This window comes from Octopus bimaculoides, chromosome 4 (genome assembly GCF_046866305.1).
Source record: "Octopus bimaculoides isolate indiv1 chromosome 4, ASM4686630v1, whole genome shotgun sequence".
Lineage (NCBI taxonomy): Eukaryota > Metazoa > Mollusca > Cephalopoda > Octopoda > Octopodidae > Octopus > Octopus bimaculoides.
Genome location: NC_142931.1, coordinates 122,208,122 through 122,225,621, shown reverse-complemented (window position 1 = coordinate 122,225,621; position 17,500 = coordinate 122,208,122). Strand labels below are relative to the sequence as shown.

General features: G+C 35.0%; 1 protein-coding gene across 2 annotated transcripts in view; it reads right to left on the bottom strand.

The window, feature by feature from the left end:
- Nucleotides 1-17,500, bottom strand: part of LOC106868130 (uncharacterized) — a 47,453-nt gene that overhangs the window by 27,036 nt on the left and 2,917 nt on the right. The window lies entirely within an intron of this gene.

Genomic DNA, 17,500 nt, shown 5'->3' with positions numbered 1-17,500 from the left:
AGAGAGAGAGAGAGAGAGAGAGAGAGAGAGAGAGAGAGATGAAGAGAGGCAGAAAGAGAAATCTAGGGATCAGAGTACTCTCCCAACGGTAGTCCTTGTTAGGGACCCCGGTGAAACACTTCTTAGTTTCTATCAACTAACCAGATAGCAATGGAAATATACAAAGAAGCTGAAGTTCAGGTATGGTAGAACAGTGGTTGTCCTGCAGCAGTGTGGATATCTTTAATTCCCAATATGTTCAGCATATCAGGTAGCCGTCCCACATAAGACATAGACCGCTTAGAGTTGAACTGTCTGGCTACTTCAGTCTCCGTCAGTGGAGATGTGGAGTACATCATAAAGCTGGTGAGGAATACATCTACTGGATTTCGAATGTCAATTTAGTGATGTGAAAGAAACTGTGAGAAAGAACAACAACAGCAGCTTAAAACTTTTCCTGTCCTGCGTAGGACATGTAATGCACAAGAGATATTTCCCAAGCGTCCATGCGTCATAGGAAGGGGTGCTGAAAAGTTCCTGGTTTTAAGGTTCGCGGAAGGCCTGGCTGAAGGCCCAAACGTCCGAGTTCTTTTACAGGACTTACAAAAACTGAAGGACCGCTGTAAAAAGTGAGTGGATTTGGGAGGGTAACATGTTAAATAAAATCATAAGTAACTGACCCTCCTGTATTTTCTTTTACTCAAAGCCAGGAACTTTTCGGTACACCCTCGTATATGATACACATATCCATTGTTTTTCAACTACCAGAATAACCTGGACCTTTTGAAAGGAATGCTTTAAACTACTCGAACGGTATGGAACAAAGACTAACTAAAAGTCTGAAAAGAAGCATAGAAGTTTAGGACAAGCTTATGAAAATGCTTTGGACAGCCAAATAGTTAAAGACTCATCAGATGGTTAGAGGGTTGAGGTGTCACCAGACCTACTGAAGATTAATAAATTTATATCACGCCACAGTTTCTGGCTGAAGCACTGAATAATCTAACGAAGAAACCTTTGAGAGTGACCCAATTTCAAGAAATAAAACCCAAATCGCCCTCAAATTCCAACATACCGTCTTAAAAAAAGAATACTTTGGATACTATGGTGTCTCATACCACGTACACTGGAAAGTGTGCGATGGTCACAGTAGATCAAGCCTGATCTACAGTTAAGCATCAAAAACAAGGCACTGGAGCAGACAACGATGGAGTTTCTACGTTACTTTTCTAGCTGCTAGAAATAACAACCAAATCTCCATCAAATGACACGTCGCTATCATGTAAAGTAAAAGTAAAGTTACCTTCTCCAGTGATGCCAACTTGTAAGGACTGATTTCCCGGTCTCATGGCGTATAAAATCCCCACAAGGATAGAACACCGGCCCGTCGCAGGATTACTCACTGTTGCCAGCTGAGTGGGCTGGAGCAACGTGAAATGAAATGTTTTTACTCAAGAATGAAATGAGTCACCCGGTCCAGGAATCGGAATCACAGTCTTACGATCATAGACCCAACACCCTAACCACTAAGCCACGCAGTCTTTTAAAGAGGATGGCTACTTTAAGTATGTAGCTTTATATAGGATCGATTTACCTTAGTTTCGTGCAAGCTGAGATGTGCTCTTAAATGACACTTGTGTATCCTCTAATATACCCTCTTGGTTCAGGGAACTTAGAAATCTTAAACTAGCCTTGTAAAGTAAGTTGATTTGGGGCGATAACCTTTAATGACTGAGGCATTCTTTCTTTACGCCCGTAGTATGTATGCCGCTGGCATGGCTGTAAGGTTAAGAAGCTCACTTTGCAATCATATAGTTTCGGGTTCAATCCCACTGCGCTGCACTTTGGGCGTGTTTTCTACCAGATCCCAGAGCTTCCCAACGTCTTGTGAGTAAATTTAGCAGACGGAAACTATATGGAAAATCGTCGTGTATCCCCTTCCCACATATATATATACACATACATACAAACATACATATATATACGTTGTATGTGTTCGTGCTTATGTTTTCCCCTCACCGCTTAACGACTTACGTTGGTTTGTTTACTTCCCCTTAATTTTGCGGTTCAGCTAAAAGCGGCAATAAAATGAATACGAAACTTAAGAAATAAAAACAAGGGCCGAGTGTTCGACTAAACGCTTGAAGGCGATGTTCCAACATGGTTGCAGTCCAATGACTGAAACAAGTAAAGGATAAAAGATAGTCCCTGCTATATAAGGCTAGTTAGCTGAGCAAATCTTCCTTTAATAGTCCGACAGATAAGATAAGAAAAGAAGTAAAACTCGTTGAAATTAGGCACTGTTCCAGAATGTAATAAGGAATTTCTTATATCTGTTTTGTGTGGAATAATTCTTGTTTATTAATTCCGTCTTCATTCTATATCATAGCTGATGGCTATAGATTTGAAAGCGTTAAATATTTCAAGTAGCACTTCAGGAAAGATATGTCTAATCATTGTACAAATTAAGATGTGCACTTGACTAGCCACACACACACACACACACAGACACACACACAGACACAGACACAGACACACACACACACACACACACACACACACACACATACATACGTAGTCTGGTCAATAAGTAGCCGGACTGCTGCATAGTAACGAAGCTAAAGCACGCAGAGTGAAGCCGCTTGATACAGATTGACTTTGAACTCTGTTGTATATGCGCACTACGTTTTAATGTCCCAGCTCACTTCTGATGTTTACCGCATTGTTTGGAAGGAAGGTGCGTATCGTGTGATCGTCGCATTCATCATGACAGAGAAAGTTGAGCAGAGAATCTGCATCAAATTTTGCCAAAAGCTTGGCGATACCTGTTGGTTGCGGGTCTCTCAGAACGTTCGTCAATATCGACATTGTTTGGGCCACCATGGAAACGCCTGAAAGCAATCATTAAAGGATTGACAGTCTGGATACTTTTTAGAAATTCATGTTCCAAGAAATTTCCTATAATTTCGATTTCTGAACTTTATTGAATTTTTGAACTCCAATTTTTCACAAATTTAAATATTCGTTACATTCACTGCAGAGTATTCCGTTTTTATTTGCAAAGTCTTTCACTCACTATTTCAGTGTTTTCATTTCAAGTTTTTATTTGCTATTTGGAAAATAGCAAATTCTACATACGTAATGTAAAAACATTATTTATTAAATGAAAATTTTTTAATATACCGGTATTATTTTTGTAAAAAAAATTAAAAAGTGATTTTGATATTATGGCTGTTTGGAACGCTATAAGCCTAAAGACAATAACTGTCCGGACCGAATTTGGCCATATTTTTAATTAGAAAAGATATGAGAGAAGCCTTTTCGGTAAAAAAATGTAAATATTTACTTCCTAATCTCCATTTTATTTTCTTCTTTCATATCTATCTATCTATCTATCTATCTATCTATCTATCTATCTATCTATCTATCTATCTATCTATCTATCTATCTATCTATCTATCTAACTAACTAACTAACTAACTATATATATATATATATAAATAATATATGAGTATATGCATATATATGTACATGTATGTACATACCTTCATCTACATGTATATATAGATGCATATCCGGGTACATGTTGCAAAAAAAAAACATGGACAAAATGATAAACAAGGTACAAAAAACACACAGGCCACATAGAGAACATTTCCTTCATCAGCTGCCACCATTATAACACTGGCGTTTCGAAGAGTTATATATATATATATATATATATATATATATATATATATATATATATATATATTGTGTGTGTCTTTGTGTTTGTCCCCCATAATCGCTTGATAACTAATTTTAGAGTATGTACGTCCTCGAATCTTAGAGACTCGACAGAAGAGGACGAGAATAACAAAAGAAATATACCCGGCTTAAGAAAAAAAAAGTACTGGGGTCGATTCGTTCGTCTAAAATTCTTCAATGCAGTGCCCCATCATGGCCGGATGACTTAAAGAAATAAGAGATACGAGATAAAAGACACGTATCACCTTCTCTCTCTCTCTCTCTCTCTCTCTCTCTCTCTCTCTCTCTCTCTCTCTCTCTCATTTTTCTCGACAACATACAACCTTTTACAATCGGTTCTCCGAAATCTTCGTTTCGCTTGTACTCTTATACGTGACATTTACAAGTGCCATTTACGAATAAAATTATATAAAAGAAGTAATTAGATCCACGGTGAGTAAAAAACCCAACAAAATAACGTAAACATGACCCATAGTGAGAAACTTAAAAGAAGAGCAAAACAGAATAATTATATCAAAAGAAGAATGAGTGGATATTACAGCATCAATCTTGACATTTAACATCAAAAAAAAAAAAATATTATCACACTTAAATAATGTCTACGATTCTGAAGCTTAAATCTATATTAAGAGGTTTAAGGTCGTAAAATTACTGATAAAAATTGGCAACACTTGAGAGTGAAAAAGAGAAGCGAATGATTTAAAGAAATAAAATGGAAACATATGAAATATAGGGGAGAGGAAGTACGGGGAAAAGCGGAAGTGGAAGAGAATGGGGAGGAGGAAGAGAGAGACAGAAAGAGGGAGAGCGAGAGAGTAGGTTGACAGGTTTAAGGAAACGAAAGTAAATAATATATAAAAAGCAAACTGCGAGCTGCAGAGTAACGGGGAAAAAAAAACGAGAAAGTGAAGTTGTATAAGAGTAAATTTTACGCATGTGTTTTGGATATCAGTATATAGGTTTCATTATATGCATGCATGTACGTACACACACACACACACAAATTTGTATGTAGGTGTGCCTATTTATGTGAGGATGCGAGTAATATATGTGTATGTATCTATGTACGTACATATATGCCTGTACATATCTATATACCTGTGTATACATATAAATACATACATGCATGCATACATACATACATACATACATACATACATATGCGCGTGTGTGAATGTATACATGGGGAACGGCTTTTCTTTAATACATGTAGCATTAAAATACGTCAGTGTTCCAATTCTAACTTCTTTTATTATATACTTTCATTGTTTTCGTATCAGACTTCGGCAGTTAATTTGAAACAATAAAGTTCCCACATCCATATTAAGAGTTTCCAAACCTTCCCAGTCTTATCTTCGGGATGAGACTGCGATAATCAGGGAACTTTTGTATTGCTTATTATATAGTGGTCGAAGTTTTGTAGGTTTTATTGCCACTGTTAGACTTCCACGTCAACAGTCACATGCCGATTCGGTTTAATGTAGTGAAATTTACGTAGGCATTACTGCCTAAATATTTCGATTATTATAAGTCTCCGTATCAACAGCCACGTGATAATATTTTGACGTGTGTAAGACGGTGAGCAGGCAGAATCGTCAGCACGTCGAGCAAAATGCTCAGCGACATTTCGTCTGTGTTGAATAAGGCGGCGAGCTGGCAGAAACGTTAGCGTGTCGGGCGAAAGTCTTTGCGGTATTTCGTCTGCCGTTACGTTCTGAGTTCAAATTCCGCCTAGGTCGACTTTCCCTTTCATCCTTTCGGGGTCGATAAATTAAGTACCAGTTACGCACTGGAGTCGATGTAATCGACTTAATCCCTTTGTCTGTCCTTGTTTGTCCCCTCTATGTTTAGCCCCTTGTGGGCAGTAAAGAAATAAGAATTGTTAGTTGTACCGGGCCAAATGTTTAGTGGCATTTCGTACATATTAAGTTCAAATCCCACCGAGTTTGACTTTGCCTTTCAGCCGTTCGGGGTCAATAAGACAAGCACCAGTTAACATGTAATCGACTTAACTCCTACCCAAAATTGCTGGCCTTGTGTCTAAATTTGAAACCAATATTTTGATGTGTATGTTTAGTTTGGCATTTTGTCGGGGTATGAAAATGATTTCTTTTTGTGTATGTGAGAGAGGAATTTTAATGTGTATGTCAGTATTACCAACTAGTATTTTTCTATCTAACTTTGTTCTATGGTCAAAAAGAATGGGCGGTAATGCAACAGGTATTATATTTTACATATACATATATGTGTGTGTGTGCGTGCGTACATATATATATATATATATATATATATATATATATATATATATATATATATATATATATATATATATATATATATATATATATATATATATATATATATATATATATGTATATATATGTATATATACGTATATATATATATATATATATATATATATATATATATATATATATATATATATATATATGTATATATATATGTATATATATATGTATATATATATATATATACATATATATATACATACATACATACATACATATATATATATATATATATATATATATATATATATATATATATATATATATATATATATATATATATATATATATATATATATTTGCACAGACATGCATACATACACCCAAGCACTCACATATTAATAACGAGCTATATATCTGATTGTGTGTGTGTGTGTGTGTGTGCGCGCGCGTGTGCGTATTAAATCATTGTGAGCAAGTGTATTTGGATAATTTCATATATAAATTTTTACATTTTTAAAGTTATTTAAAATTTTAACCGTGTTGTGAAAAAATAAACAAAGCGGTTTTACGAGTGTTAATCAGTTATGGATCTGATTAGTATCTTATCTTCTTAGGCTATCTTCGGAGAGAGGATACCCATCATCCGTCTCGGGAGAAACTAATAGCATATAGCTATTTCTACGATATGCATATTCACACAGGTCAATCAAATTTGTATAACAATGCCTGCATTTACAGCATGGAATTGAATTCATAGATAGATAGTGCACTACACCTACTTTCCGGACAAGACAACGTTTTGAGATCAAATGCTGTATAGCGCTCTATGGAGGAATTAATTAGCCCACATTGTTTGCGCATACACTTTAATCCAAATTAATTTTATCGATATAGCTGAGTCCGAATGTCTGTGCATTAGAAATAGCTATAAGTTTTGATCTCTCCGTTGAGAGAATCTGGGTTATTTTTTTCTCTAATGAAGGTGCAACACGAGTCAAAAATCGTCGTATTGATATCCCTAAATCCCTTTTTCTGCCCATGGAGAGCTAAAAGATTGTAGCTTAACAATTTTGATTACTTCTTACCTTGAGATTCATAGATGAACGTTTTGATAAAACAAAACGTAAAACTTATATTTCATAGTGCATATCCATGCACACATATATATGCATATGTGTGTATGAATATATATATTCACGTACGCTTACAATCAGATATATTGCTCGATTTTTACATGTGAGCGATTGTGTGTATGTATGCATGTGTGTGCATATATACATACATATATATATGTGTGTGTATATATATATATATATATATATATGTAAATACACATACATATATGGTAGTACGGTGTTATATATATATATATATATATATATATATATATATATATATATATGTATGTATATATATATATATATATGTATATATATATGTATGTATATATATATATATATATATATATATATATATATATATATATATACATATATATATGTATGTATGTATCTATATATATATATATATATATATAAATATATATATATATGTATGCATGTATGTATACGCGCGCACACACACACACACACACACACATACACACACACACACACACACACACACACACACACACACACACACACACACATATATATATATATATATATCACGCTGGATTAAATGCTAAAGGTTTCGCAATAATTAATATCGTCTCTTTACGTTCTGAATTCAAATACCTCTGAGATGACTTCGCTTTTCATCTTTATAAGGTCGATCAATAAAATAAGTACATTCATAAAGGTTTTAGACTCGAGTCAATCGATTATAGCTATTTGTCGGACACCTGTAAACTTATGATAAACACACACACACACACACACTCTCAATATAGTTCAATCATAGACATATGACGTCATTACGATACTATCTACTTATGAGTAATGACGTCGTGGCCTTTATACAAGGAAGTCCATTGCAAGGATATTTCTGAAGATAAAAATAATAATAATATTATAACAACATACAGGGATATAGAAGACGTATTAACCCCAAATATGATGGAATATAATGGAGATATTGTTTTTCAAAACCTTTGTAAAATGTCGGGAAAACGGACTAAATATAATGATTAGAAATTACTTATCCATTTTATCCAGCATACGTTACGATATTGTTGAAAATATAACAAAATTAATAAAACATTAATACGGAACTAAAAACGCACCATTTGTGCTATGGCCTGAGGTTTATACCTGTGATTATTGAGGGCCGTGGCAATGAAACTAATTGTCATAGTACCAGCCTTCAGAAGCTGGGCTTCACAAAGCAAGAAGTGTCACAGTTAATTACAAAAATACAGTTACAAGCCATTAATGGAACTGTGAAAATATGTAAAATATTCAAGAAGTTGAACTTATAATAATTACATCTTTGGATATTTATTAGTATAAACATATGTATGTATAAAGATACGAGGTATGCTATACGAGGTATGCTATACGAGGTGTATAAAGATAAGAAGTATGCTATAAAGTTCCTGGCTTTGGGTAAAAGAATACACCGGAGAATTTACTCAACATTTTCCCCTCTCAGATTCACGCACTTATTGCAGCGGTCCTTAAATTTTTGTAAGTCCTGTAAAATAACTCGGAAGTTTGGGCCTTCAACCAGGTTAGGAACTCTTCAGCCCCCACCCCATCCCATACTAGGATAAAAACACACAAATCTTCATGCAATGAGATTGGCCACATAAAGACACACATGATTACGTATTTGATTCTAAATTCCAACTGAAGAAACTTGCCGTATATATGTATATATATATATATTGAATCATACTAATTCACTATTTCCTCGTACTGAAGATACTCATCCATAATCGACACACTCTATGAAGAATGAAGGCAGAGTCTCTCGTGCTGACACAACAACCCATCATAAAATGTTCTGAAACGGCTTTAAATCTTGGAAACTTAGCTGTTGCACCGATATAGATTGGCATCATGTCTTCTGCTTTTTAGCTTTAAGATAGTATCAGTTCTTTCTTTCATTCTTTCTTTCTTTCTCTTTTTCTTTCTTTCTTTCTTTCTTTCTTTCCTTCTTTCTTTCTTTCTTTCTTTAGAAGGCCAACTAAAGCGCTGGAGCTGTTTTGGGATCAGTGCCATATTTATTTACGACAGCGTCCTATCGTGTGACAAGAGCCTTGCGAAGTCAAATTTTGTAAAATATAACGAGGATGTTGCCTGATGCAATATTATATTGAATGAAGCTGCTTAGTTTACCCCGCATATGGACCAATGACGAATCAGTTCGATTTTTCATGCTATTTGCTTGATATTTATGTGTTACAAAAATAAACATATAACGGGAAACAGATGCTCCGAATTATCGTTTGAATTCTAGAGAACAACACCCGTTGCAGTTGTGTACAGTAGTCGTGTCATTGCACGAGAGGACTGACATTTATTCTGTTTCGTTTATGAGTTTTGTCTCAAGTCAAGGAGATAATTCGAACCACTGTGCTGACGAAGCATACATTTTATAGCGCTGTTGCTGGCTACTGCGGTTAGTGATTCTGGAATGTGGTGCTTACTTCGTTAGATTCGACCGATACAGCGTAGCATTTTAACCCGGTATAAGAATTATTTTTCTCCCACAACTTCATAGCTTTGTTAGACTTCGTGGAATCTAAGCTCTTAGTGGCGTTGTCATTTTCACGATTTCCTAAATAGTATTCAGTGGGGGTGGTTTTCTGTTATTAACAATGAAGTGAGCAAAGATCTTTCTTAACATGATTATCCTATTAACATCATAAAATTCTGAGCTTTTGCAAATAAGCGTGTTCAGAAAAAAGTTGATCAGCTACTTCTCATTCTGTAAAACATTCAAGATTTTCAAGTTTGAGATGATTATATAAATGATATAATAAGAATGGACTGAAACTGCGTGTGATATATTAGTCAGAATATTGGCGATTGACAGAAAATATGCCTTGGAACTATTTGATGTTTCTGTTACTAGACAAAAAAAAAAAATTCAATAATAAAATGAATGCATTGGACGAATTTTGTAATAGGGTACGTGTGAACAATTCAAGACTACTTCAACTTTGTATAGGTAACTGTTATATTTTGGGGGATGACATCATTATTGTATGAATGCATATTGATGGAACTGAGACTGTACCATTGATAGAAGAGGAAACAAATGTAAGAAACGCCTATATTTTTGTTTGCTTTGTTTCTATAAATAAAGTAGAGAGTGTTTATCTTTCTTTTTTTGCGTTAAGTTTTAGGTGCACAGCAATAGAATTTCTATCAATCAGAACCCATCGATGATAGAAGTTCTCTCTCTCTCTCTCTACTTCTTAATGTATAAACTCACAAATAACTTTTTGAATGGTAACCTAATGTTGTTGGTTATGTGAGGACTCCTCACTTCAGAGTTTGTCTATGATTTTTCACAGTTTTAGGTTAAACATAGGCAGTGAGTACAGTTTAATAAGACGCTCACTGAGCTTGTATAGGCTTAGTGGGTTATATATTTTTACTTGCTGGAGTTAATTGGTTCGCGCGTTAGTAAGTTATGTAGCTTATTCATATCGAGAGTCAGGAAATGAATGTGCTTGTTGAAACTTTCAAAAACATTATCAACATCACGGTACTATTGGGTAACACTGTTTGTTCAGGTTAAGCAGTGCCTGCTGATCTTTGTCTGTCTATCTGTCTTATCTCTCTGTCTGCCTTATCTCTCTGTCTGTTTGTCTAACTGTCTGTCTGTCTGTCTTTTTATCTCTGTCTGTCTGTCTGTCTGTCTCTCTTTCTCTGAATCACTCACCTTCATATTTGTCCTCCAAAGTTAAGTTTTGTCTACCACACTCATCCGCCTATACATCAACGACCAACTTGCTGTCACCTCCATTAACGCCAATTTCTTATTTCTTTATTTCTTTTTTTTTTAACATTCTGCACTCAAGCACCTTCTGCATGCAGAGTAAACACACCACACATCAAATTCATACTGATCTGTATCCTTAAAATGAACGATTATACTATCACGGAGCTAAAGATGAAGACCCCCCGAAAATCGAAACTTCAAGGTCGCCAAAACTCATAGACCTCACCATCACTAAGGACGTCTTCTGGCGTACGTACGTCCAGAAAATAGAAAAGTCTATCATGATGACTGCTCTTACTCCTAGATTCTTGTATATATACCAGGCCCCAATAGCTATTAACACTATACGATGCTCAAATGAAACCCTCAGTGGTGTATGGTCCCACATCAATGACGTTGTTGCTGCTCTAGTTACAGATATCCTTGACTACTTGCAAACATAGCCACTTCCTCAGCTGCTCCGTCTCTCGCTCTCTCCTCTCGCTCTCTCTCTCTCCTCTCGATCTCTCTCTATCTCTCCTCTCGCTCTCTCTCTCTCTCTCTCTCTCTCCTCTCGCTCTCTCTCTCTCTCTCCTCTCGCTCTCTCTCTCTCTCTCCTCTCGCTCTCTCTCTCTCTCCTCTCGCTCTCTCTCTCTCTCTCCTCTCGCTCTCTCTCTCCTCTCGCTCTCTCTCTCTCCTCTCGCTCTCTCTCTCTCCTCTCGCTCTCTCCCCTCCCCCCTCTCTCTCTCTATATATATATATCTTTTCTGCTTTCCCTACTGCAACTATGGTAGCTTCTGCGTCTCGGATTTGATCTGTCCTGTGTCATCTTCATCCAGGCACACGGGTCTCATCTCCTCGCGACACCAATACCACATACATACCTAGACTCCGTATCAATTACTACACTCTATCCTCTACCCGAAAAAGTCGGTCCTAAGAACTCCTACTATCCCTATTTTACATGCAGCATCTTCTTGCAACTGGTCGACAGTAACATTAACTACTTGAATCTGAAGACCTGCAAGGGTAGCGGACTCAGTCCTTATTCATATCCAAACCAATAAGACAACAATAAGAATTTGGTGCTACATGACACCAGCCTCCACGCTCTCTCCAAGTGTCTGTTTTACTGGAAATGTCGAAAGCTGCTGCTACTGCTAAGCTTGTCATAGTATTTCCCGCCAATTCTATTTGGCGAGTATAAAGTGTCAGATACTTTCATTTTCATTTTCTTGAGGTTTGTGACCATTTATCTATTCCCTGTTACACTGAATATACTTAAAATAGGTATGTTTATATTGTACGTAGTTAGATACGTACGTAAAGATATATACGTGCCTACATGCAGATGTTTACACACACACACACACACACACACACACACACACACACACACACATTTATATGTTTGCGTAGTGGCTGTGTGATAAGTAGCTTGCTTACCAACCATATGGTTCCGGGTTCACATCCCACTGCGTGTTATCTCGGGCAAGTGTCTTCTACTATAGCATCGGGCCGACCCAAACCTTCTGAGTAGATTTGGTAGACAGAAACTGAAAGAAGCCTGTCGCGTGTGTGCATGTGCGTGCGTGTGTGTGTATGTGTGTTTGTGGGTCTGTGTTTGTTCTCACACCATCGCTTGACAATCGACGTTGGAGTGTTTACGTCCACTTAACATAACGGTTTGGTAAAGAAGTCCTGGGGTCGATTTGTTCGGCTAAAGGCGGTGCTCCAGCATGGCCGCAGTCAAATGACTGAGACAGATAAAAGAATGAAGGATACACCCTCGCACACACACGCATATGTGTATGTATATATGTATGTGTGTGTGTGTATATCAAAGTATGAATGCATGTATGCATGTATGTATGTATGTATGTATGTATGTATGTATGTATGTATATGTATATGTTTATGTATACATGTTAATATCTTTATATGTAAAAATACATACAAAGATATGCTCACAAACACGCATATCTCGAAATTCCATCCCCACGCACAAGCATTATTTTTTAGAATATCCTTTGATCGGCTATGTGCTTGGTAAAGAATGTATGTATGTATGTATGTATGTATGTATGTATGTATGTATGTAAGCTGTGAAATATCTGTGGCCATATTTTCTAACCTGAAACGCTAATGATATATTGGTAAAGATATTGCAGTTGACGTTCAGTTTCAATACGTCTAAACTATTGTTTCTAGTAAAACTAGAAGCAACGTTTACGTTCTACAGCAATGTTCGTGCTCTGAGAAATAAAGACTGTGTCTATATAAACCTGCATGTGTATGCATATATAGATGTGTGCGCGTGTTATATATGCGATACCAGTCCTTACTTTAATTATGTTGAAAGATCAAAACCTTATTCTGTACAAACTTGTATAATATCTTTATTATCATTGGGTCTAATATACTCTTAAATCCTGTAAAACAAATCTGCATTTTTTTCCCTCTTTTCCCTTTCTATATATATATCCATCACGCGTGTTTCCCCACTAAAATATTTTCTACCCTATATATATATATATATATATACACGCACACGCACACGCACACACACATATGTAGATTTGTTAATATAAACCTTGATATAAGTGATATATATGCCAATGAATGAAACTCTCTTCATACATTTTCCTTTTAAATTATACGCGCGTATGTGTGTATGTATGCATTATGATTCATCGGACATACCAAATGCAACACTTTGTCATGCATGTACGACAAGGAGTTTTTACAGAATGCAGAACATGTAACAATCCTTGATAGAAATACATTAGTTGAGAACACTACGATATTATACCACAAAATTTCACCAGATTTCAACACAAAAAGAGAAATCCAGTTCATCAACTAGAGAAGCCATTTTAAAAGCAAAATATGCAAAACAAAATTGAACATGATATTAAGCATGAAATTAACCGAGAGCTAAGCGTTAAAAAGAAAAATGTTGAATCCGGCGACGAAGAACTTATCAGTAATTTCCTTCCCATGATCCCTTGCCACCTACAACAAAACACGCATGCCTCTATGATAATTTCATTCAGATGATTGGACCGGAAAGTTCTTGATGCGTTAATAGACTCAGGAGTATTATTATTCCAAAGATTATATAAAGGATTAATGAAAAATTATAGAAATTATGAAAAATCTTTAATAAAATGATATAAACGGAAGCTAGTTACCTCATTACAAAACAACTTTGAAAGAAAAAGGGTTACTTGTCGACTCGTTATCGAGTATTACCTTCTTTTGGGCTAAATTTATAGAAGTAGTGTCTCCCTGTCATGCTCTCCTATGTTCCATATACATATATACACGATGGCTGGAAACTCGCGTTCGAGTATTGACACAGACTGATCGAAAGTCCCACATATGCAAAGACTGAAACCATTTTCGTGATAGATTATTCGGTTTTTCAAGCGATGTTTGTGCATAATGATTCTTTTTTATAGTGCGGAAAGGATTTGCACAAATCCAGTTTCCCTCTCTAAATATGGACATCGACCTTTTTCAGCGTCGCAGGTTTTCTCTCAGAGTTTCCCACCCCTAGAGAGATGTTGTGATAACAGAGGGACCTCTCATTCCCAGTGGGCCATTATGCATACATACATACATACATACATATCACATATTTATATATGTATACACACACACATATATATATAGAAATATGTGCACACACACACACACATACACAAACATAGAATATAATTAAGAAGCAGGTGAATTAGGTACTTAAGTTGAGGCACCTTGCCAGTTCGGTGTAGTCCGAACAGCTCCAAGTTAAATGAGCAGAATGTAAATAAGTATCCTTGTTATATATTTACATTCTATATATAAGTATGTGTGTATATACATACATACATGCATACATACATGCACATATATATATATACATATATATATATATATGTATATATATATATATGTATATATATATATATATATGACATGTATGTATATGGGTGTACGCACATTATATATGTGAGCGACGTAACGCATTTATCTGTATTTAAGAAGTATGTATACTAAATTAAACTATCATGTCTTAAAGTTACTCATACATGTACATCAAACACATATACATACATAAGTATATATATGTATGTGTGTATGCGCGTGTACAAATATGTATATATATATATATATGTATATATATATATATATATATATATATATATATATATATATATATATATATATATATATATATATATATATATATATATATATATATATATATGTATGTATATATATGTACGTTAGCTCGGAATAAGAATTAAGGAAAACACGTGCTTAGTGTCCCATAAGAAGGAAAGCAGAATGTTGACAATTTGTCCTGCCAGCCGTTTTACTACGTCGCAAAAGATACAGATGGATGATGGGACTCTTAAAGAAAATTGAAGAAATTTGCATTTTTTACTGTTTTCATATTCAAGACCAATGCGTAATTTAAACTATGGAAGGGTTGAATTGTTACCTATTTTTAGGAGGGACGAGGATGGGGAGTTAAGAGAATCACTTCACCCTTAATCTAGCCTCTTATATATTAATAGTCATGCATGCGCACATGCTATGCATACACATTATATATCTCTGTGTGTGAGTTTGTATGTTTGTTTATATATGTATGTATGTATGTATGTATGTATGTATGTATGTGAATCTATTTGTATTGAATTGTTGTTGTCAATTGTTATTGATCAATATTTCTCCATTTTCTGTTTACTTTAAATTTGATTCCTGACAAACTCATGTTTATCTTTGAGCATAATATGCTTGCATATGTATGTCCAGGGTCGACACAAGCAATTATACCGGTAGTAAAACGGATACTTTTATCCCTTACACAGTTATTCCAACCTCTAACTCTACTAACCTTATATATATATATTTACGCATCTATCTATTTATCTATCTGTCTGTCTGTCTGTCTGTCTGTCTGTCTGTCTGTCTGTCTGTCTGTCTGTCTATCTATATAATAGTATAAATGGTATAAATATATACATATATGCATAATATATATATATATATATTTCATACACACACAGAGACACACAGACGCACACTCACACACACACATATATATATATATATTGAAAGTGGCTTTGAGTGAAGGAGGAATTTCGACACACCTGCCCTTTTTTGAGCTTCTTGCCGTGATATAAGTTCATCTGGGACCTTGGACAGCAGGAGATCAAGTTGTTTTTTTGAAATCATCTGCCCCAACTCCATGTGAGATCCCTCAGATATTTTAGCAAGGCATATGTGTGTGTGTACACACACACACACAAACACACACACACAAATATATATATAAATATATATATAAATATATATATAGAGAGAGAAAGAGTGATAGATAGATAGATAGATAGACATTTAAATATTTATTAAGTACACATTATTGAAATTCAAATATACGTATGTGGGTTGAGTATGTCTATTGGAAATATGTTGCCTTTCTAAGGCGGTGAACTGGCAGAATTGTTAGCACGCCGGGTAAAATGCCTAGCGGCAGGCATTTTGTCTATGTCTAAGTCCTAGATTCAAATGCCGCCAGGCTCGACTTTGCCTTTCATCCTTCCGCAGACGATAAAATAAGCTACTAGCTGAATACTTGGGTCGATATAATCGGCTTCCCGCCCCCGCCACGAAATTGGTGTACTTTTGAGCACTGGGTTCGATGAAATCAACTTGCTCCCTACCCCGCAATTGCCGGCCTTGTGACAAAGTTTGAAACCAATATTTTTGCCTCTCTCTGTCTATCCGTCTTATTCTATCTCTCTTTCCTTGTACTGATACCTACGCACATACATACAACGCACAACGCACACCACACGCCCACACACATGAGCATAGGCGCATATGAACATCCATTTTGGTTTCTATCTATCTATCTATCTATCTATCTATCTATCTATCTATCTATCTATCTATCTATCTATCTATCTATCTATCTATCTATCTACCTGGCACAGTCTGCCCATTTGTTACCACAGTCTATCCATTTGTTACTCCGTTTGTCAAACCGAGTGACTTGTTTCTATTCATTTTTGTATTTATCTCTCTTTCTCTCAATCTTACACTACACTAACGCTACACTATATGAATGCATTTTCATATACGTATATACGTACGTACACATGCATATGTGTATGTATGTATGTATGTATGTATGTATGTATGTATGTATGTATGTATGTATGTATGTATGCATGTATGTATGTACGTGTGTATATATATATATATGTGTGTATTTATAATATATATATATAGATATAGATATATATATATTTATTTACATATGTATGTATATATGTATACATATATGTATGTATAGTATGTATAATACTATAATAAATAATATTTGAAGATAGATAAATCTTCATTCTTCTTTGTGATGCCATATAAGTCCTGGGGTCGATTTGCTCGACTAAAGGCGGTGTTCCAGCATGGCCGCAGTTAAAATGACTGAAACAACTAAAAGACTAAAAAGACATATATATATATATATATATATATATATATATATATATATATATATATATATATGTATATATATATATATATATATATATATATATATATATATATATGTATATATATATATATATATATATATATATATA